At 39.7% G+C, this 22,232-nt stretch overlaps 1 protein-coding gene across 6 annotated transcripts in view; it reads left to right on the plus strand.

The window, feature by feature from the left end:
- Positions 1-22,232, plus strand: part of sema6d (semaphorin 6D) — a 364,739-nt gene that overhangs the window by 117,623 nt on the left and 224,884 nt on the right. The gene's annotated exons all lie outside the window — the stretch shown is intronic.

A 22,232-nucleotide genomic window follows, 5' to 3' on the forward strand; every position in this document is an offset into this window, starting at 1 on the left:
CTTCCTCAGCAGCCCTGAATTTAGCTGGCTTCTGCTGCCAAGAATTCTCTCCCTTAAACTCTCCACCTCTCTTTCCTCCTTTAAGAATTTACTTACAATTTTAAATAAATCCTTAAGTAAATGTTTTGGCCATTTACTGCAAAATCTCAATGAATGTTTAGTTTAGTTTAGTTGTGTTTTTACTTGCTTGATAACACTCCTGTGACTTGTATTTATGCAAAATCTTGATCATTTCAAATTGTCAAATGGAACAGATGGGATAATGATGGCTTACTGGAAGGAGAGAGGCCGTGCTAATTAATAAGGGGATCAGAAGGGAAATTTAGTGGACAGCTGTTTCATAGAAATAGGATCAGGGGTCATGGAATGTGGGTCTCACAAATGAGGTGGGTTCTGTGAGAATGTGAGGGAGATGGGAGAGAAACTGAAAAATGCCTGTTTTAGGGCTAGGATTGAGGAGTGTTGATTATTTGGAAGGAAGCTGTAAAGATAGCTGACTGGATGACAAAGGTGACAAAGCTAAGTGACAAAGGTATTCAGGATTTCTTCCCTCTGGTATGTCACAAGGGCACAGAACAGGAGATGAAGTCTGCAGCAGAAGCACCCTGCTCCCCCCCCCCCCCACAAGGAATTACCTTGACATCCAGTATGGTGTTGAACTAGTGAGCAAACGGAAGCCCAGAAGCAGTTTGAAAAGTAGAGTAATGAAGGACACAACAATTAAAAGGGTTTAATATTCCAAATGTTTTGCCAGGTGGAGAAGGGAAACTAATGCAAAGGGACATAATTATTCAGTGAGAGACGAGAACCTGGAATTATTCTCAAAGAGTGGAAATGTTGAAGGTGAGATGTAACAAAGGAAGTTTGCAAGATGAAATGGAGAAGTTTTCCACTGCTTGGTGATTAGGAGATGCAGTTTCAAGTTAAGTGACAGAAGAGCCTGAGGTAATGTGGAGGGGTGATTTCATACAGTGAATTGTTGTAATTTGGAAGGCACTATCTAAAAAGATATTGAAGGAAACTTCAGTAATTGGTTTTAAAGGAGGTTTGGACAATACTCTGAGAACTGGAGGAAGTCAAACCGCATGGGTGAGTGTCAGAAACGAGCCACGCACAGAAAGTGGATTGATGGTATAAAACTGCACTCAAGTTGTTCCTTTAGAAGTTTTTTTTTGTATTAGTGCAGAGTTGTGAGAAGGGCTGGTGTGTGTTTATGGAATCTGGAGCAATTGTGACTTCAAAGTCCACAATTCGGCTGAAGAAAATAACTTGTGTTCCTTCAAATGGAGCATGGTTCTTTGTGACAGAATGAGTGAAACACCAAACATAAGCTCTTAATCTTTGTTTCTCAATGTAGGAACTGTATTTTGAAGCCATGTGTTACATTGTAGAACTGAGGAGAGTGCTCTTAAATCTTTTACACAATGTAACATGATTGGAACAAAGCAGACTTCACGTCCACAGTGTTGGAGTGCCCCACTTGAAGGTCTGGAAGAAAGATATGCAGACACATGGCCCGGTCTCTGCTTTGTTATACGCTGGGAGCAGGAACTGATCATGCAGCCATCCTACAATTAGATCTTTCAAAAAAAAGCCACAAATAAGGCAGTGCCCAATTATCATCTATTAGTTGACACGGATGTGGGATGATTTTCTGCTTGCATGCTACCAGCAGGGTGCCTCACATTTTATTGAGTGGAAAATCATGGCTAAGACAGTTTCCCAGTATGTGCAGCTGGCAGGACAGGCTGCCAATATATTTGGAAAATTGGCCTTTGCGTCTCTATATCAGTTGAGCTCGGATCCTCAGAGCTGAAAATAGCTGTCCCCCAGCTGATACCGTGACATAAGGAGCTTTCAAAGACTTCAAGATAACCTAGAGGAGAAAGGAAGGCTGGTGCCCAGGGGAAAGTAAAATCAGTTGGAAGGTTATTGTTAGCCTAGCTTTTGGCATCTTTGGAGAGTTCTCAATTAAGAAGATGAACCTGAAATAATAGTTTCAAATGTATTAAAGCAGGAAGACAAAAGGTCAGAAGTTCAAGGCTGTGAAGGGCAAATTCAGAACCAATATCATTAAGTATTTCTTTACATAGAGGGGACATGGCCAAAATAGAATTGAGATCATGATGCAGGGTTTATTTCTACATGTTAAATTAGGAAGACGATAGGATAGAGTATCAGATTGAATAAAATCAGAATAATTGAAAAGATGACCTGATCTGATTTGTAACTTATGTGATCATTCTCCCGTCCAGTCCAAATTCTGATTCAGATTCTGATTTGTTTATCGTGTATACATCAAATGATACAGTGAAATGGTTTGTTAACTTTCACAACCAACAGACCTAAGTGTGTGCCGGGAGTATCCAGGAAGCGTCGCCGCCGCACATTGCAACACAGTGTTCAGCAGGACAATGCAGACAGCAACAACAGCAACAACAACAAGTTCCTTTCCCACCCGTCCACTCGCATGCAGACAGGCTTCCTCCGGGCCTCCATCCTTGGTCCTGGAATCGCAAACTCTCAGACTCCAACATCCAGTCCTTGGCCTGGACTTGCCGACATCAGGCCTCTGACCTCTGGACAAGCTGACCAAAGGGCTTCTGCCTTTGGATCTCTACCTCTGGACTTCAACCTTCAGCTTTGCCCTCCGCACTTCGTCCTCTGAGTATCGAATCAGGACTTGCCGATCATGGGACTTTGATCTTCGGGTCTCAACCTCCAGCTCATACAAAGTACATTTATTATCAAGATGTGTATGTGGTATACTATCCTGAGATTTGGCTTCTTGCAGACAGCCATGAAACAAAGAAACACCATGGAACCCATTCAAAGGAAACATCAAACACCCATGCACAAAGAAGAACAAATTGCACAAACAGCAAACATTAAGCTATTGACACACAGAATATTAAACATCAAACCGTAGAGTCCCTGAAACAGTCTAGGAATTTTCAGTTTAGTTCAGTTCGGTTCAGTTTAGCACTGTGTTGTTCGTTGACTGCAGGCCACAGACCTCTGATCTTAGGAATTGCCAACCTGGGGGTTGGGTGGGTCATCGTCCCTCCTGCTTACTGCCCACATGGATCTCTGAGGCAGGACTTCCTGAACTGAAGGTTGTCGGTCTCCATCTGCTGTGTTTAGTTTCTATTTCATAGCAATACCTAGTGTGTCATTGAGTGGTAGAATCAAGGCGGGTGGTGGAGTGGGAGGGAATGAGAACGTGGGGAGAATAAAGGGTGAGATTCCATGGGTGTTTTTGTGTTGGACAACACAGATTTGAGGCAAAGAGCCTCTTTTGTATGCTGTATCCCTGTGTCTATGATGTCTTAAAATATGCAGATATCTTACAAAAAGCGCTATTTATTCTCTCATTTTACTAGGGGGAATTTACTCTAGAAGAATTATTTTGCCCTTCAGCAAAAAAATATTTTTTCTTGAAATGGCATTCTCTCTTTTGTAAATCAGTTGAATTAAGGCTGAATTTACTTCCATCTGTTATTTTAATCAACTGCAAAAAAAAGTCCATACCATCAATCAATTGTTCAATAGTTTATTAATGTGTTGGCTCCTTGTAAATGAAAAGTTCAGTTTAGCAACTAACTTACCAGAAGTGACTGAATATTTACGAATGTGTAACAGGCCCTGGTTAACTAGTCGTAGTGGTTTCCTGTTGGTGGTAATGATTAGAATTCTGTATTTTTTATTGAAGGAATTTCTGATGCAGAGTTTGTTTTGCAGTCACTAGCATTGGTGGTAGGCACCTTGAATTCATATCCTCCTTTCTGCCACTTATCTCTCACAGTTGGCATAATGCTTTACAGCTGCCTGCTGTAGCGTTTGTTCATGATTTGATTTTCATCGCTGTCTGTGAGAAGTTTGTATGTTTTCCCTGTGACTATGTGGTTCCTCCAGGTGCTCCAGTTCCCTCCCACATTCCAAAGATTTATGTTGATGCTGGAAGCGTGGCGGCACTTACAGGCTGCCCAGCACAACCCTCACTAATTTGATTTGCAGCACGTGGTGCATTTCACTCTATGTGCTGACATACGTGTGACAAATAAAGGTGATCTGTAATGATCTTCAGTCACCAACCTCTTGCCCTGCTCTTTTCCCCCTTGCTGATCCCATCCATTTGAACCCAGTATTGCCAAGTCTTATTGCCCAGCATATTCCCAACCAAGTGCTTTTCCTACACCAATTGATGTCCACTATTTTGCACAATCCTCCAAGAAGACCACAGCCTTTTTATTGGGTTTGGAGGCTTGCATGCCACAATGACCTAGAGAGCTATGTTGGCTGGAATCAGGGCTTTAAGCTTTGGCTCTTGGTAGGGTCACCTATGTGAAGCAGGTCAAACAGTAGAGGTCAGACTAAGAGTGATCCACCTGCCCTCCAGGTTCAGGGGTTCAGCTCAGAGCTAAACACCTCTGACTGGTGAAACAGAACTGTTACAGAAACAGCAATGAAGAATCCTTCTACATCTGATTGTGCTGGTATTCCTGAGTCCCCAGCTGGGACTTCTGTGACTGACAGTAGTGAAAGCTGAGAAGAAGCTATTGACATGATGAAAGTAGCCCTGATCACTGCCAGAGGTGGAAGACTTTCATTGCTGCTCTGAGCGCCATTGCTGTAACGGGCAGTAAACAAGCATTTTGCACAATGGCATAAAGAATGAGCTGTTCACAGAGAGTTATATTTGCTTGTGGAAGTTAAGATCACCTTTTTGTTTTGCCATGAGTTTCCACAACGTTGGTATCAAATGCCATCAGGAGCCATTATTGTTCTGTTCAGTAATGCCAAAGTTTATGCTTGATAAGCCTTTATTCTTTGGATGGAAACTGTTTATTTGTCTTTGATAAAATCAAGTGGCTGTTGTAAGGGATTAGAGTGGCACTGAACTGTTTATCTAAGTTCCCATTTTGAATGGCTTAAGTAATAAAAACCTTTCATAATAACATTGTAAATAAATTGTAGGAACTGCATCATTATATAAATGGAGCATTTTCACTATGACTTTTTCAGTTAAAGGCCTGATAATACCAGCTACTTATTTATAGTGTATTACAGTGGGAGCATTAGTTACACAGTTGAATGCCGTGGCTTCATGTACATATCCAGGAACGGAGTACAGTGATGCCAGCATATTGCATTCACAGTCCTTTACCAGGTGCTGAGATTTGAAAGGAATAACTGGTGGTCAATTGCTGAATGAAATACAGGCTCAGGCAAGCAATAAGGGATTGGCTGTCTTAGCACACTGGTTTGTAGTTCTGTTGACATGTCCCTATTTTAACTAAATTTAAAAAGCCTCTTTATTCAACATTCTCAAAAGATTTGAGTTATGTATGACCTATCCATTACATCCTCGAAATCCACTTTTTGGCCACATGAACAAATTGTTATCTATCTTTAAAGGATTTAAATTTCTTCTGCCCCTGACCTTCATTTCCACCCTCTGCTGTGGACGATAACAGTGGGTGCCATCTTTGTTTCCAAATTGGGAAGTTCACAGTAGGGATTTGAATACAAATATGGATATAGTCGCGTGAAAAGAGGCAAAAAGCATGACTCATTAAAACTAAAGCACACTGACATTCTCATGCAGATGTAGAAGACCATTTTTAAAGACCATAAGAAATAGGAGCAGAATTAGGCCATTTGCCCCATCAAGTCTGGTCTGCCATTTCATCATAGCTGATCAAGTTTTCCTCTCAGCCCTAATCTCCTGTCTTCTCCCCATATCCCTTCAGGCCCTGACCAATCAAGAATCTATCAATCTTTGCCTTAATTATACATTAAGATTTGGCTTCCGCAGCTGCCTGTGGCTAAGAATTTCACAGATTCACCACTTTCTGGGTAAAGAAATTCCTCCTCATCTCCATTCTAGAAGGATGCCCCTCTATTCTGAGGCTGTCTTCTAGTCGTAGACCCTTTCACCGTAGGAAACATCCTCTCCACATCCACTTAATCATGGCCTTCACCATTCAGCAGGTTTCAGTGAGGTCACTCCTCATTCTTCTGAATTCTAGTGAATACAGGCACTGCACCATCAATGCTCTTCATATGACAAGCCATTCGAGCCTGGAATTATTTGCATGAATCTCCTTTGAACCCTCTCCAGTTTCAGCACATCCTTTCTAAGATAAGGAACCCAAAACAGCTCACAATTCTCCAAGTAAGGCCTCAATAGTGCTTTAATTCCATCATCTAAATCATTGATACATAACATAAAAAGTATCGGACCCAACACAGACCCCTGTGGAACACCACTTGTCACTGGCAGCCAGTCAGAAAGGCTTCTTTTATTCCCACTGTTTGCCTCCTGCTAATTAGCCACTGCTTTATCCATGCTAGAATCATTCCTGTAATACCATAGGCTCAAGCTTGCTAAGCATCCTTATGTGTGGTACCTTCTCAAAGGCCTTCTGATAATCTAATCTAAAAATCAACCGATTCTCCTTTGTTGATCTTGCTTGTTATTTCTTCAAAGAATTCCAACAGATTTGTCAGACAAGATTTTCCCTTAAGGAAACCATGCTGACTACTGCCTCTTTTATCATGTGCCTCCAAGTACACTAAGACCTCATCCTTAATAATCAACTCCAACGTCTTCCCAACTGGTTAGACTAACTCTTCTGCCTCTCTCCCTTCTTGAAGAATGGATTGACAATTTTCATTTTCCATTCTTCTGCAACCATTCCAGAATCAATTGATTCTTGAAAGATCATTTCTAATGCCTCCCTGATCTCTTCAGCCACCTGAACCCTGGGATGTACTCCATTTAGTCAAGCTGAGTTAACTACCTTCAGACCTTTCATTTCCTCAAGAACCTTCTCTCTAGTAATGGTAGTTTCACACACTTCCCTGACAACTGCAACTTCCACCATACTGCTAGCAGCTTCCACAGTGAAGACAGATACAAAATACTTAGTTCATCTATCGTTACTACCTCTCCAGCATCGTTTTCCACTCTCATCTCTCTTTTACTCTTTATGTATCTTTTCATATTTTCTCTAATATTCTTGGCTTGCTTATTTTCATATTCCATCTTTACCATTTTAATGGCTTTTTAAGTTGTTTTCTGCTGGTTTTTAAAAGCCTTCCAATCCTCTGACTTCCTGCTAATTGTTTTGTGCTCTCTCTTTGACTTTTATGATGGCTTTGACTTCTCTCATTAGCCATGGTTGTGTCATCTTGCCTTTAGAGTACAGATCATTTAAATCAGATCATTAAATCAGATGAGTTTGTGGTATGCAGATCGGCTACAATATTTAATACATTGCACTAGTGATCACACTAATATTCATTGATAGCAAAGTGCTTGGAAATGTCATGAGAAATGTAAGATCAATAAAGTTTTCTTTTCAGGTCTTCAGTGTTTAAAATGCTTCCTGTTTGCCCAATAGGAGACTTTACTGGAGAGCTCCTCCAATGAGGTTAATCCTAGAGGAAACTTCACTATCAGAACTTGGATAATTAAAAAAAATTGTGGAACAACAGACAAACCATTTCAGATGTATTTATGAATTTAATTTCAAATGTTGGATTAGGCTGCCTATTTTCAGTTGATATTAATTGATAGGTTCTTAAATTTGATTCAATAACTTCAACAATGTGTTGGTATGGCAGCATTGCTGTCTCACAATTCTTGACGCCTGTGTTTAATCACCACCTCACGGGCTGTCTAGACGGGGTTTGGATATTCTCTCCTGGAATGGACAGGATCCCTCCTGGTATTTCCCACATCACAAAGTCTCACAGGTTAATTGGCTACTCTAAGGTATCCCTTGGTGTAGGTTAATTGCAGAAAGAATCAGAAATGAATTGAATGGCCTGTGAGTGGAAGTAAGTTGCAGGGCTACAGGGGAAATGAGGAGGAATGGGCCTGATAGGATGGTTTCCCTGGGAGTCAGCATGGACTTAATGGGTCAAATGGCCTCCTCCTTGTCTCACTGTAAGTACAATTAAACAATGCAAATGTGTAAACCAACTCACTATAAACTAATTATCTAAATAACATGTTTCATAATGAATAAGAAGCTGGTCGTTTTCCATCTCTCATGCTGGCCTGTCTGCCTGCCAGAGGTGGAATCCTCCATCTGTTGGCCTAGCAATGAACCAATAAGATTTTTCCCAGCAGATTGTTTTTTCAGTCCAGTCTCAACCATCTGCTTAGAAATATAGTGTTGTAATTTCATTCTACCAGATCACAGGAAATGATTGCTAATTTAATATTTGCAAAGGACAGTGCTGAAGGTATCCTTGTTGGAGGTTATGAAGCAAGCCAGTAATGTAACACGATGGAGCAGGCTGAGCAGAACTGTATTTCTGTTCACAGTTTAATTTCCTTTCGGGTTCACACATACTATTCCCAAGTCTCTGGGTAACCTTCCTTTTAAAAGGAAAGCCAGATTTGAATCATATATAGTTAATTCATTTCATGCCTTTGGGGCATCCCCAAACATGTCCTACTCTGAAAATAGCCACAAGGAGGTGCACAAGTGTAACACATTCATTTACACTTCTACTTTCGTTCAATTTCATTCAATTCAGTTTATCAGGGTAGCCAAAAATAGTGATTACTTCCAGGAAAAGGTTGTAGAGTGGCAGAAATGTAGCTAAGTTCATCAGTTGAATTGTGTGTGTGTGTGATTAAATATTACCCAGTCTCATGAACAATCTGTGCCACAAATATCAGCAATATTTCACCAAACTAGAGCTGAATATGTGGTGGTCACTCAGTATTTATAAAATTTACGGAATCAGAGGATTACTTGACCAATACTTATTGTATGTGTCTTGTTTAAAGCAAGAATATTTGTAAGTAACACTTTATAACTATTGGGATAGTTGTTATTAATAATTTGTTTTTTAACCCAGTTGAAGTTTAAGTTGAAAGGGCATATGTTGAGATTAGTTTATGATACATTGCCCAATGAATTCTCATTTATTAAAAACCCTGTTAACAATATTTACTTGCTGGAACAGTGGGATTATTGTTACCAGAGTCTGTGTAACACAGTGGGCCTTCTGACCCTGATCCTTGAATGCCCACCACGGCTAATACCTCTGTCAACATGTGTGTAGTGCAATGACTTTGTAAAGTATTTCCTGCAAATATAATATTGCCTTCAGTTGACCCTCTTAAATCTGACTGGGAGAAATGGTTAACTGCATTTTGTACTGTCTAGGTATTCTGTTGTTTGCACTTCAGTGAAATGAACCCGATGGGGCTGAAATAGTTACAAAACAAGTCCTCACTTTGACCTTCGTTTAAACATAGTTCGGGTTTCCTCGTTGAAGGTATGACTTCACTCGCTTCAACTCTGAACTGATTCCACAACCTGTGGACTCACTTTCAAGGACACTACAACTCTTGTTCTCAGTATTAGTTATTTACTTGCACAGTTTGTGTTTGTGAGTCTTTGCATGTAGTTTGTATTCATTCATTCTATTGTATTTCTTTGTTTTACTGTAAATGCCTGCAAGAAAAATAATCTCGCTGTAGAATATGGTTACATGTACATGCTTGAATAATAAATTTACTTTGAACTTTGAAATATTTATTTTAATCTGTCAACCATTTAACCAGAAACTGTATTACTTTGAGCAAGCAATTCTTCAATTTCTTTATTTCTGTTTAACTGTTTTGTAAGGTTTAGTGTGGAGCCTGTTATGTAGGCTAATTGAAGAAAGCCTACACAGTTAATCAATAAACATAATTTGACTGTGGCTATTGGAAAACACCTTGTTCTTCAGCTGGTGGTGTAGAATATTCATTCTACACCTAGAGAAGGAGATGGAACCTCAGATGGTTCCTTCACCAAAAGATGACAGTTCTAGGGATCCAGCATTCCTTGGTACTGAAGGAATGAAGGCATTAAATATTTGTTTCTTTAGTTGAAGCTATATAGCAGCATGAATTCAGTTCATTATAGTCATATGTTCAATGCAAGAAAATCTAGCTGGAATGTTGTCCTGACCTGATTTTCCTCTATTTGCTCTACCCAGTTTTTCTAATATGCCAAGCATTTGAATCTAAATGAAATGCACCAAGCCTTTTTGAAATGTCCAATTTGGTTCTTTGCTGAAAAGTGAAGACCATTTTAGTCTTGAGTTACAGGTATTGAATGTTTTAATTGATTGGGAAAATTTGAGATGATGGATTTAGTCGGTCACCCTCAAGTGTTTTTGACTTGCTTAAACAAAAAGACCCTGTGCTACAAAATCAAGATACTCATCCTCCTGTTTTTTTTTCCCTTCACTCATATAGCTACCTAGAAATTTGGCCTCAGTCAGTAGTATTAAAGAAGTGATCAAACCATTGTCCTTTGCTTCCAAAATGCTGTCCTTTGCAATCAGTATAACCAATTTTCAGAGCCACATACTGCTACATTATGCATTTTTCGAAGGAGCTGGGATGAATTTGCATCCTGTGATCTTTTACATTTTCTTCAAAATTTAAATGTTATGCAGTAAGTTGGTTATCTGAAGCGTTTTTCCTTTTATCGTCAAGCAAGCACCAATCTGGTTATTAGAGTACATTAACGCAAATGTAATGACATTTAAAGTATCTAGTTAGAAATATTTCCATGTCTATACAGAGCCACAGAAATAAACATGAGTCTGTAGATGCAGTTATACTCTCCCAGTCGATGATACAAGAGAGCTTTTGGTTAAGCACTTTTTCTGAAATATATCAGAACACTGGGAGCAAAGGTGGTGCCAGGGACAAACTTCTCCCAGCCCATCTGCTTTGGGATTCTTGTGTTTTTTCTGTCATTGATTCTTTGGGGTTGCTCTTCTGTTTTGTGGATGTCTGTGGAGGGTAAGAATTTCGGGTTGATATTAAATGGAACCATTGAATAAGTTGGGAATAAAATACAAAATTAACTGTTAGAAGTGCTTAGAATGGAGAGAGGAAGCAAACTAAAGCATGAAAGGAGTCCTAGTACTCTACATTGCGGGCGGAGGGGGGATGGTACGGTTACGTAGTGGTTAGTGCAATGCTATTACAGCTCTAGCGACCTGGGTTCGGTTCCTGCCGCTGTCTTTAAGGAGTTTGTACATTCTCCCTCGATCATGTGGCTTTCCTTCAGGTGTTGTTTTCCTCCCACATTCCAAAGACATACAGGTTAGTAGGTTAGTAGGTTAATTGATCACATGCGTGTAATTGGGTGGTGTCGCCTTGTTGTGCTGGAAAGGCCATGTTGTGCTTTAAATAAAGAAGGAAAGAAATAAACAATAAAACTTCTGCATCTCCAAGGAATTTGCCACACCTGCCCTGAGAAATCTTTATTTGTTTCAGATTTCCATTGCTTGCTGGATTTCACTGTAAAGTTGGAGTTGGACCCTGACCTAACAATTAAGTGCATTGAAGCTAAGCAGTTGTGGAGCTCCTCCAACACCACATTCTTCTTGGCTTCTTTCCAAGCTGTTTCAGAATGTACCCAAGCAGTCTGTTGAACAAATATCCTGAGAAAGCAGATGCTCTTTCTCAGCCTGAAATCATCTGACAAAAAAACGAAATACTGCCACTGCTGGATATCTACAGAAAAATGATGGAAATTTTCAGCAGGCTCAGTAGCATCTGTGGAGAGCAAAGCAGAATTAATGTGTTGGGTTGATGATCTTTCATCAAGTGGATTTGTAATTGAACTCCACTTTCCCAACTCTAGTTTGGAGGTCAGATCTAAATCATCTACACTGCTCAGAAGACTGATAATCTCCATCTGTTTGTCAAAGTCAAAGCAAATTATCAATGTGTGTACATGTCACCATATAGTACCCTGAGATTCATTTTAGTGTATGCATTCACAGAAAAATAAATAATGACAGTTCCTGAACCTGGTGGTCTGGGACCAAAGGTTCCTGTTCCTCTTAACCAATGGTAATATCAAGAGCACGGCCTGGATGGTGGGGGTTATTGTTGATGGATATTGCCTTTTTGTGGCAGTGCTTCTTGTAAGTGTGTTCAATGGTGGGGAGGGATTTTCTTGTAATGGGTTGGGCTGTATCCACCACTCTCTATAGACTTTTCCGTTCCTAGGTTTTGGTGTTTCGCCTGAAGTACTGGTGATCTTAATGCCGCCCTGTCATTAAAACTATTTAAAAATATACTTTTCTTATCTGCATTTGCCAAAATCTTTCCACGGTTGATGCAACAATATTTTCAATTTTTGTTTTCTTAGCACGTTGCCTCCTTAAGAAACAAATTGATATGACAATGGCCCTTTAATATATTTCCAACCTGTCGTCATGTGTTTTGGGTTGAGCACATGGGCCAAGAATCTTTTTTACACTGTTCACTTGAAAATCAAAGTGTTGTACAATTGATCAGAATTTGAAAAATGCTTTTTTTATTATTTGATGGGATTTGCTATTATTGAAAGAGAATAACACATTTGGTGTATTTGTTTTTGCTGGTCGGAAATGAAGGGTGAATTATACCAGCATAATACATGCTTCCCGATGTGGAAAAGTCAGCAATGACAATGCTCAAGGCCATACTCTGCAACCTCAGCCAGATGCTGCTTCCCTTCTCCCTTGCACTCCCTTTGTTTACAAACTAGACCACAGCTGAAGCTTATTAACGTTTCTCTATAAAATCTCATGTGAGTAACAACAGCTAAGTAAATGCAGACTTCCTCAGAGAAAGCCAGAAGGAAACTACAAAAAAAAAACACCTTTTAGATTTAGATGTTCCTGATTTAAAGCCAACACCTTTACCTAGGAAGTCTTGTAGGATGAATGCTCAGTCAGACAATTTTCTTGTAGTTTTCCATTATAGTATAATATTAATTTGAAGGCTCTACCTCAATTCTTTCAGTTTCGCAACCAAGTAGTGTACTGTGCCATTCACAATTTAGATTTGATGGTCTTGAATAACATTGACATACCTGTGCAGCAACATTGGTGAAAGATGTAAAGAAGACATATAGATGACTTATTTCAATGGGGTGGTGTGTATATGGATCAAACTGCCAGAACTGGTAGAGATAGGTACAGTTAGAATCTTTAAAAGACTATTGGATAGATACATGGATAGGAAAGGTTTAGAGCAGGGGTCCACAGACCCTTTGTTTAATTATCTTGCTCCATAGCATTAAAAAAGTTGGGAACCCCTAGTTTAGAGGGATGTGGGCCAAACACAGGTATATTGGACTAGCTGAGTTAAGCAATTTGGTCGGCATGGATAAATTGGGTCAAAGGGCTTGGTTTCCATTCTATTAGGCTCTAAAACTCCACAACCAGATTGGTTTAAAAACTGCATTAAAGAGAACAGGACAATATGATACATAATGACATTTTTGCAAATGGATCCTGCACATCCTGCTGTCTTTAAATATTTCAGGCTGCTGACTTGGGCGGGGGCAAATTAGCATCAAAGCAAAGCAGCCTGTGCTGCATTTCATCTAATTTTCAGTTCAGAATTGTCCTGGAGGTTCCACTCCTTAAGTGAATCTGAATGGGTAGATGAGGTTGAAGATGTTGCCATGATGGTGCCATGTCTCAGATGTGAAATAAATATACTTCGCACAGGATTTTATTGGGCGCAGTTGTTTTGCCAGTTTACTATCTACATGTCTCCTATTCAGTTAACATAAGACTGGTGGGTTTAAGCCCCTGTTATCTCAGGTGCTAACCAATTAGCCTCAGAAGTAAAACACTAACCTACAGTGGTCTGTGTAATGTTTTTGCACATATACTAATATTTGGGTTTGTATTTTAAAAGAACTTATAAAATGAAATTGGCACGCATAATGTGGGAAATATCTCCCTGCTTTATGTCACATCAGCAAATTAATAGTTGCAATTAATGAGAATGGGAAACACCACCCTCCCCAAGCTCATTTGCACGCAGGAAGAATTCACTCTTGAAGAATTTAAATTTGAAATTTTGTCAACATACTGAAATGAAAAACCCCATGGTTTCTGGCTCGGCTCCATTTACAAACTAACCTTCTATGCAGTTTTGACAAGGATTCAGCAGGAGGCTGCCTTACTTTAAACTCTGGCGTGTGGTTGGAGAATAAAACAGAAAAGTAACAAGAACTAATGAAGTGCAGTGCTTGATAAAGGTAATGGAATAAAACAGTTTGAGAAGAAGAGGCAGATGTTAAAATACTATGACAGTCTAAGGTAGGGTGAAAGCAAGCTTTGTTAGTGGTGAGAGTTGGGGGGAAGAAGTAACAAATGGATATGAAAAGTATGTTGAAACCATGATGTTATGTGAAAGTAATCAAAGTGACAACACATGAACTTAATTTGCTCATGTTCCTGTAATGAAATCTATTTGTACTGTGGTAAGCAAATTGGCAAGTTATTCACAGCAATTGAAACAAGTGCCACATGCAAGTTAATTACTATTCTGCACATAGCTTCTTCTGAGATTTGGACTTCCCATTAACCATTCCAAAATTTATTATCATCTATTTGAGGATCTGAAATCTTTTTTCTCCAATTCAGCATCTTATAACCATTTCCCTCTTCTCTAAACTTTCTCTTTAAATAACAGTTACTGTACTACATTTGAGAATGTTCTAATTTTGGGGCATAGGACAAACCTCTGTTCTGCAAGTCATCCTTCAAATCTTGGAGATTGTGATACCATTCCTGAATGTCCAAAGTATTCTGCTCTCCAGCACTTTGACTGTCGATAAAACTATCCAAAATACCTATGGCTTTGGATTTGTTTTGCATTAGTTGCAGGTAGCAAACAAACTTAGCTGATGTTCTAGAGTGGGTGAAGTGTGAATGTTTTTGCTTTAAACAAATCTCAGGTTTGAAGAATCCAGCACTGTAAATTCTCTACTGATCTCAAACATCATACTGGCAAGGTAGTGCAGGATGGAGGGAATCTGGCAGTTTCAGAGGTACCATTCTTCAGATATATTAAAAACATTCCAAAAGCATCTTGCCTATAGCAAAATAACCCAAGGCATTTCACAGAGCCTCTTCAAGTTTTGATACTAAGCCTCATAAGACATTTTGCAGATGACTTTGAGTTTATTTTGGCGCTCACAGAATGACTTTAAAGAAAGAATTTGTAGGGAAAGAGTTCCAGAGCTCAGGCCTTAGCAGCTAATTAAATCTAAGGGTGATCAGGATACTAGAATCAGACAATGTAGATATATTTGAGGGTCATGGGGCTGTAGAAAAGTACAGAGAAAAGAGGCAGTGAGACCTTGGGTGGGTGGGGGCATCTCTAAGTAAGTGTAAAAACTTTAAAACTGTGATGTTCTCAACTAGCACAGAGTTGTTGGGAGATCAGAATGTGATGCAAATTAGGGCATGGGCAGTAATATTTAGAATAAACCAGACTGGCTGAAAGTATGCTGGAAATGTGAAGACCAGTGGTATAAATAGCATGAACATGGTGCTTTCAGCAGAGGACAACCTGAGGTAGGGTGAAATTGAGCACTGTTAGTGGTGAAAGTAAACACTCTTTGTTGTGACATGGATACGAGCTCCAACTATCATCTTGCGTTCAGTTATGGCATCAAAGTTAAGAAGAGTCTGGTTCAGTTTCAGTTGCAGGCCGATTCCAGGGAAAAGAATGGAACCAGTGCCTAAGGCAAAATAATAATAGCTTTGAACATCCCAGGAAGTAGTTAGAGGGAATACCTGATCTGCCTTACAATTGGCAAACAATAATGCAAAAGATTTTGCCGATGCTGAAAATCCAGAGGAACTAGCACAAAATGCTGGAGGAACTCAGCAGATCAGGCACCACCTATTGGAGAGGAATGAATAGTCGATGTTTTGGACCTGAACTCTTCATGAGGATTTCCAGCTATTCCTTCCTCTTCGCTACTTTACTCTGGCTTCTTCCCCCTTCTTTTCCCGTCTTGATGAAGTGTCTCGCCATAGGTGCTGCCTGACCTGCTGAGTTTCTCTGGCATTTTACACTAAATGGGTGTGTGTGTGTGTGTGTGTGTGTGTGTGTGTGTGTGTGTGTGTGTGTGTGTGTGTGTGTGTGTGTGTGTGTGTGTGTGTGTGTGTGTGTGTGTGTGTGTGTGTGTGTGTGTGTGTGTGTGTGTGTGTGTGTGTGTGTGTGTGTGTGTGTGTGTGTGTGTGTGTGTGATCTCATTGTTCGCTTCAAAAAAGAATAACACGCCTCTCCCGCTGTTCTGACTAACATTTATCCATAACCAACACAAAAGAAACAATTGCTTTCATTGCTTTGTCTGAAGTATAGTGAGATAGGTGTAAAACACTTTCGAACATTCTGATGGAAGGAACATTTTCTTCTTTTACACAGATTCTCATTGCACACTGTGGCAAGTTATAAGGACAAATGAGAGGCACTGCAATCCAAGTGCAGCTGAATTTTTTTGATCACATATCTCCAGCTAAAGTAGCTTACTTTTTGAATCCTGCCATGAACCTAGAAAGATGAGGCAGATGGTAAATAAGGTTTCTTGGTACAAGAACATTATAATGATGCTTTAAAACGCACTATTATGAGAACAACACAGATTCTTGATTGCTTAATCCATTTGAGGTGTCTGCTTACATTTGTAATAATAGGTCTGGGTTCTCCATTGATTATGATTATATATGTGGGATGCCTCAGGGGTGTAAATTTAGAGCAGAAAGACGTAACCAAAACTTCTGACCTTTCATTTTACTTTCTGCAGCCGTAATAACAGAAAGTTAACACTGAACTGTATCTATTCCAAGTGGGTTTCAGTAACAGCATAAGGAGAACAGATCCCACTGCAGTAATCTGGAGGAACAGCTGATATCTTTTATCCCTCAGAAATTTAAAGAAACCCTTGAGGTAACTTCTATAACATAAAGTCTGCAAGATTGAATCGACATACAGCGTTTAAAACATTTTGCTTTTGATTGTTAATCTCAGAGCTGTCGCTTTGAGGTTTGAAGGTTTTTTATAAATAAAGAAAAAAAAGACTTGAAGAATTAAGGCTAAAGTTTGGATTTCTATTAACTTTTGTTTTAGGTCTTTGATTAATTCAAAATGTTTAAAACATACATGCTGTAAGTTTGTAGTTTTAGCTTTATATAACACTTCACTATTTCAGAATTAACTTCGATTCGATAATGAACTCTGGACAGGGCAGCCTGGGGGAAAAATATCAATGCTTTAATCCATCTGTTGTAGCAGACGGTAACTGAATTAACATTAGATTCTGTAATTTCAATAAACTATGAACTGGTGCACATACAGCTGAAAGCTACTAAGGAATAAATATCAGTTTGAAAAGCATGAAGGGTTGCACAGTAATGTATGAACAAGTTTTGTGATACTAATGATTCAATAGCAATGAATTGCAGTCACTAGTGGTTTTGTTTGCGTTTATGTTTACCACTAGTGGTATTTTGAATGGAACTTTGTAATCATTTCTAATTTGTATGGCTCCCTGTTTTCTAATTGGGGAAAAAAACATCAACTGTCCTGTTCTGATATCCAATGGGTAAAAAGTTGGCTGGGTGCTTTTTTTTTAAAAAAAAAAAGCCAATTACCTGCATTTGTATGGTGCTTTTACACATCCTGAGTGCACCATGGTACCTGACAATGGGGGAGATCTGAGAACAGTGCACCCCCCTGCCCCCCTCGGGAACTGAGTGTTTTGTATATGGTGGTAATAGTATTTTGATATGAAATTTTAAATCCCTGATCACTGTGCATTTTTGTGTGATTTTTCTTGAAAAGAAACTGATAAACAATGAATTACTTTTGAAGGACTGGATGTAGATGTAACCTTCCAATCTCAGCAAATGGGTTGAGATATTTTGCAAGCTATAAAGTATGGTATGAATCACTACATTCTGGGGGCTGTTGCAAAATTTTCTGAGCTTTAAAGCTACTTTGGTTCATTAAAAAGTTGTTGGCTTGCAGCCAGTTGGTAATAGCAGCAGTTTTACTAATTAACATAGGGTCATGGCATGGGATTGCAGTATTAGATGCATGTATTACCTCCTTGCTGAGAGAAAGCAGCATTAGTGCTGAAATTTAGACTGTGATCTGAGAGTACCGGGTTAATGCTCACTTGCCAACATCAGATTCTGTTATTTCAATAAACTATCAACCTGTGTGTAGTTGAAAATGCTAAGCTAGTAAAGGAGGTTTGACAAGTCTGAGACCATGGCCAGAAAGTATATGTGGCCAAGGGAAAAAAAAGTTTTGGACAGCTTCCAATAGCTGCATTTAAAATCAAAGTGCTCTGTTTGCCATTTAAATGAACGGGAAATGGAGCATTGCAAGTTTTGGTCTTTGAGCCAGATTTATGGCCTAGCAGACACAGAATCATTATTAATATAGGGGGTTGAGGAGTCTGATTACAAGGCTTTTCACTATAACTTTTTGGGTATTTCAATACTTGTTTCAGCTTGAAGGGTAAATTTCTGCTTAACTGGATTTGCTGTATCTGAGTGTTATTAAAGGTATAGTTGAAGATCTGTAAATGAGAGACATTTTCAATTACATTTTTTCTCCACTCTGCAATCTGTGGTTTATTGCCTCCTTCTCCCGAGGATAGAAATAGATTTTGGATGCAACCATAAACACAGTATTTGTGTGTGGCCACTTTTGGTGTGAGATATTGATCATATTGCGAGGACTTGCTCCTGAACTCAGTTCTGCCCTGCCAATGTCCATTTATATTCATTTGCCAACAGGTTTCAGAGGAATGACAGTGATACAGAGGTCAAGGTTCAGTTTGCCTTATTATCTTGAATAGACATGTATCTAAATTCTGATTTCTTCCCAGAAATTGAGTTGGTTGATTTCATTTGAACAATAAAAGCTGAAGGACTTTGCAAAATGGCACTCACTCTGAGGGAGCAGCACATTTCTTTTATGCCTGGTTACTGCCAATAGGAAGATGCATCTTCCTATAGAAAGTGTAGTTGCAAAAGATGAATCTCTCATTCGCACCTCCACTTCCTTTAGTTCTCACAGCAACACTCTTAATATAGAGTTTACATCTCAGACATTATATGATACAGAACATTGCAGCACAGTACAGGCCCTTTCAACCTGCTCTAAGGTCATTCTTCCCATTCTCTCCTGCATAAACCTCAATTTTTCGGTCATTCACATGCCTATATAAGAGTTTCTTAGATGCCCCTACTGTATCATCCTCAACCACCACCCATGGCAGGGTGCTCCACCCACCTGCCAATGGACCACTTGCAGTCAAAAAAAAAGTAATGTCTAATGCATTGCAATTCTTTAACAGGTGTTTTATTTTCACTGAAAGCTTTAAGTAATGACTAAACTGCTGTCATTTTCAAAATTTTCTCAGATCAATATACATGGAGTTTCAAACCACCCAGCAGATGGCAATTACTCCACCAACTGAATTCTGACTTCAGGCACATAAACCACTATGCATAGCCATGCTGTGTGCCTCATGTAATATTTTAGCAGTTTTTGGTCCACTTTCCAGGAATATTAAACATTAAAAAATGTGTTGCAGTGTACCGGGTGCTGGTAAAATTGCAGCTGCACTTTGCACAGGAATTAATCTTTACCTAACGTGAATTCTTTTTTTTCTTATAAGTAGTATAAGTTCTTACAACACACCCTGCCATGAAAACAACTGGAGGTGAAGTCAGAAACTTCCTTAAAATTTGTATGGGCACTTATAAAACATAGAGCATCACCGAATAGTAGCAGGCTCTTTCGCTGTCCATGTCTGCACCAACCATGCCTATCTAACTACAAAGTGTAATTAATTTGGCTGCATGTGGTCCACACACCTTGCCTGTTCAGGTGTCTGTCTAATTTCCTCTTAAACATTGCTGTTATATCTGCTTCTCTCACAAGTCCAGGCACATTTCCCTCCTTTAAAAATTTTCCACTTTTCAGATTAAGCTTATGCCCTGAAGTAATCTTTCCACACTGAAAAAAGCACTGCCAATCTACTCTATCTATGCATCTCATATAAACTTCAGGAGGGTTTTCCCTCATCCTCTGACGCTCCAGAGAAAACAGTCGAAGTTGATCCAACCTCTCCTTATAGCTAATAGGCTCCATTCTAAGTAAAACCCTGATAAAACTCTTTTGCACCCTCTCCAAAGCTTCCACGTCCTTCATAGAGTGTAATAACTAGAATTCAATAGCTCAATAGTCTAAATGTAGCAGAACCAAAGTTTATCAAGTTCAAGTTGTTTTTATTGTCATTTCGACCATAATCTGTACACAGTACACAGTAAAAATGAAACAACACTCCTCCAGGACCCTTGTGCTACATGAAACAACACAAAACTACACTAGACTATGTGAGACAGCACAATGCTACACTAGACTACATAAAACAACATGAAAACTGCACTAGTCTACAGACCTGCACAGGACTACATAAAGTGCACAAAACAGTGCAGTGCAATAATTAATAAATAAGACAATAGGCACAGTAGAGGGCAAATTGCATTGTTAGTCTAGACTCTGAGTACTGAGGAGTCTGATGGCTTGGAGGAAGAAATTGTTGCACAGTCTGGCCGTGAGAGCCCGAATGCTTCGGTGCCTTTTGCCAGATGGCAGGAGGGAGAAGAGTTTGCGTGAGGGGTGCGTGGGGTCCTTCACAATGCTGTTAGCTTTGCAGGTGCAGCGTGTGGTGTAAATGTCTGTAATAGTGGGAAGAGAGACCCCAATGATCTTCTCAGCTGACCTTATTAATGCGATGCAGGGTCTTGCAATCTGAGACGGTGCAATTCCTGAACCAGGCAGTGATGCAGCTATTCAGGATGCTCTCGATACATCCTCTGTAGAATGTGGTGAGGATGGGTGGGGGGGTGGGAGATGGACTTTTCTCAGCCTTCGCAGAAAGTAGAGATGCTGCTGGGCTTTCTTTGCTATCGAGCTGGTGTTGAGGGACCAGGTGAGATTCTCCTCCAGGAGAACACCAAGAAATTTGGTGCTTTTAATGATCTCAATGGAGGAGCCGTTGATGTTCAGCGGAGAGTGGACGCTCCGTGCTCTCCTGAAGTCAACAACCATCTCTTTTGTCTTGCTCACATTAAGAGACAGGTTGTTGGTTCTGCACCAGTCTGTTAGCCGCTGCACCTCCCCTCTGTATGCTGACTCGTCGTTCTTGCTGATGAGACCTACCATGGTTGTGTCATTGGCGAACTTGATGATGTGATTCGAGCTGTGTATTGCTGCACAGTCGTGGGTCAGCAGAGTGAACAGCAGTGGACTGAACACACAACCCTGGGGCTTTTTTAGTTATACAACTAAAAAAATGACTAGCCATCTTTTGTACTCAGTTCCCTGACTAATGACGGCAAGCAGGCCAATTGCCACCTTGACAAAACTATCCACTTGTGTTGTCACTCTCAAGGAGCTATGGGAGTTGTACATTGTTGCAGATACTTGATTCCTGATTTTGACTTGCAAAGTTATCTTTGTTTCGAACAAAAATGGAAAGCAAACTGAAAAGGGGAGAAAAAGGAAAGCAAGTTTAAAAAATGCAGAAGAGACATAATGCATTAAAAAGGCTAAAGAGAAAAAGATTAAGATGCTCACCATTGTAAAATGTGTTCCAGCTCAAGCAGTGATGGAAGACATTTGGAAAGGGACCAAAGTAGGAAATGAATTTTCTTTGGTCTTCTATTGAAATGGAATGGAGAGGTAAAAGCAATTTTTGCTGCTTTACTGCTGGTTTCTGTTTCATTTGTGGAAATGTTGAGGCAGATCAACATCTGAATTGATCGAGGAAAATATCTTACATTATTCCCTAAATAAGATGTAACTTACTCTTTCGAAACTAGTTCACTGTTTTCTTATTGGATTGTAAGTGGGAATACATTTTAGTTTCAAGCGGCTGTTAGATGAAAGTGTCACTTTAAGGTACGTCCGACAACCCAGAGTGTCAAGCATCTGGGCTGCCTAACTACGGATCAGGAATGGGGATGATGATGTGCGGGTGTTTCCACATTGCCGTGCATTTTTGAATTATTTTCTTCCTCCTGCATTAAGTGCAGCTACTACTCTGGTACATCCCATTAACTAATACACAGCTCAATTCTTCTCAGTGAGCCAGATAACACTTGGGTCCTGGCTTGGGCTTTCATTTGGGTATCTCTGGCTTAGAGCTTCTCTGACATCAGGCTGCTGTTTACATTGTAAAAAACACTCCTATATTCCATTCCTTGCGTTCTATATGATGGAAAGTGATCTAATCAACTCTATGGGATGAGTAGACTCACTGTATTGTTCTACTTTAATAATCTACACCCAGTCTCTTGGGTTTGTC

Source organism: Hemitrygon akajei, chromosome 30, assembly GCF_048418815.1.
Source record: "Hemitrygon akajei chromosome 30, sHemAka1.3, whole genome shotgun sequence".
Classification (NCBI taxonomy): domain Eukaryota; kingdom Metazoa; phylum Chordata; class Chondrichthyes; order Myliobatiformes; family Dasyatidae; genus Hemitrygon; species Hemitrygon akajei.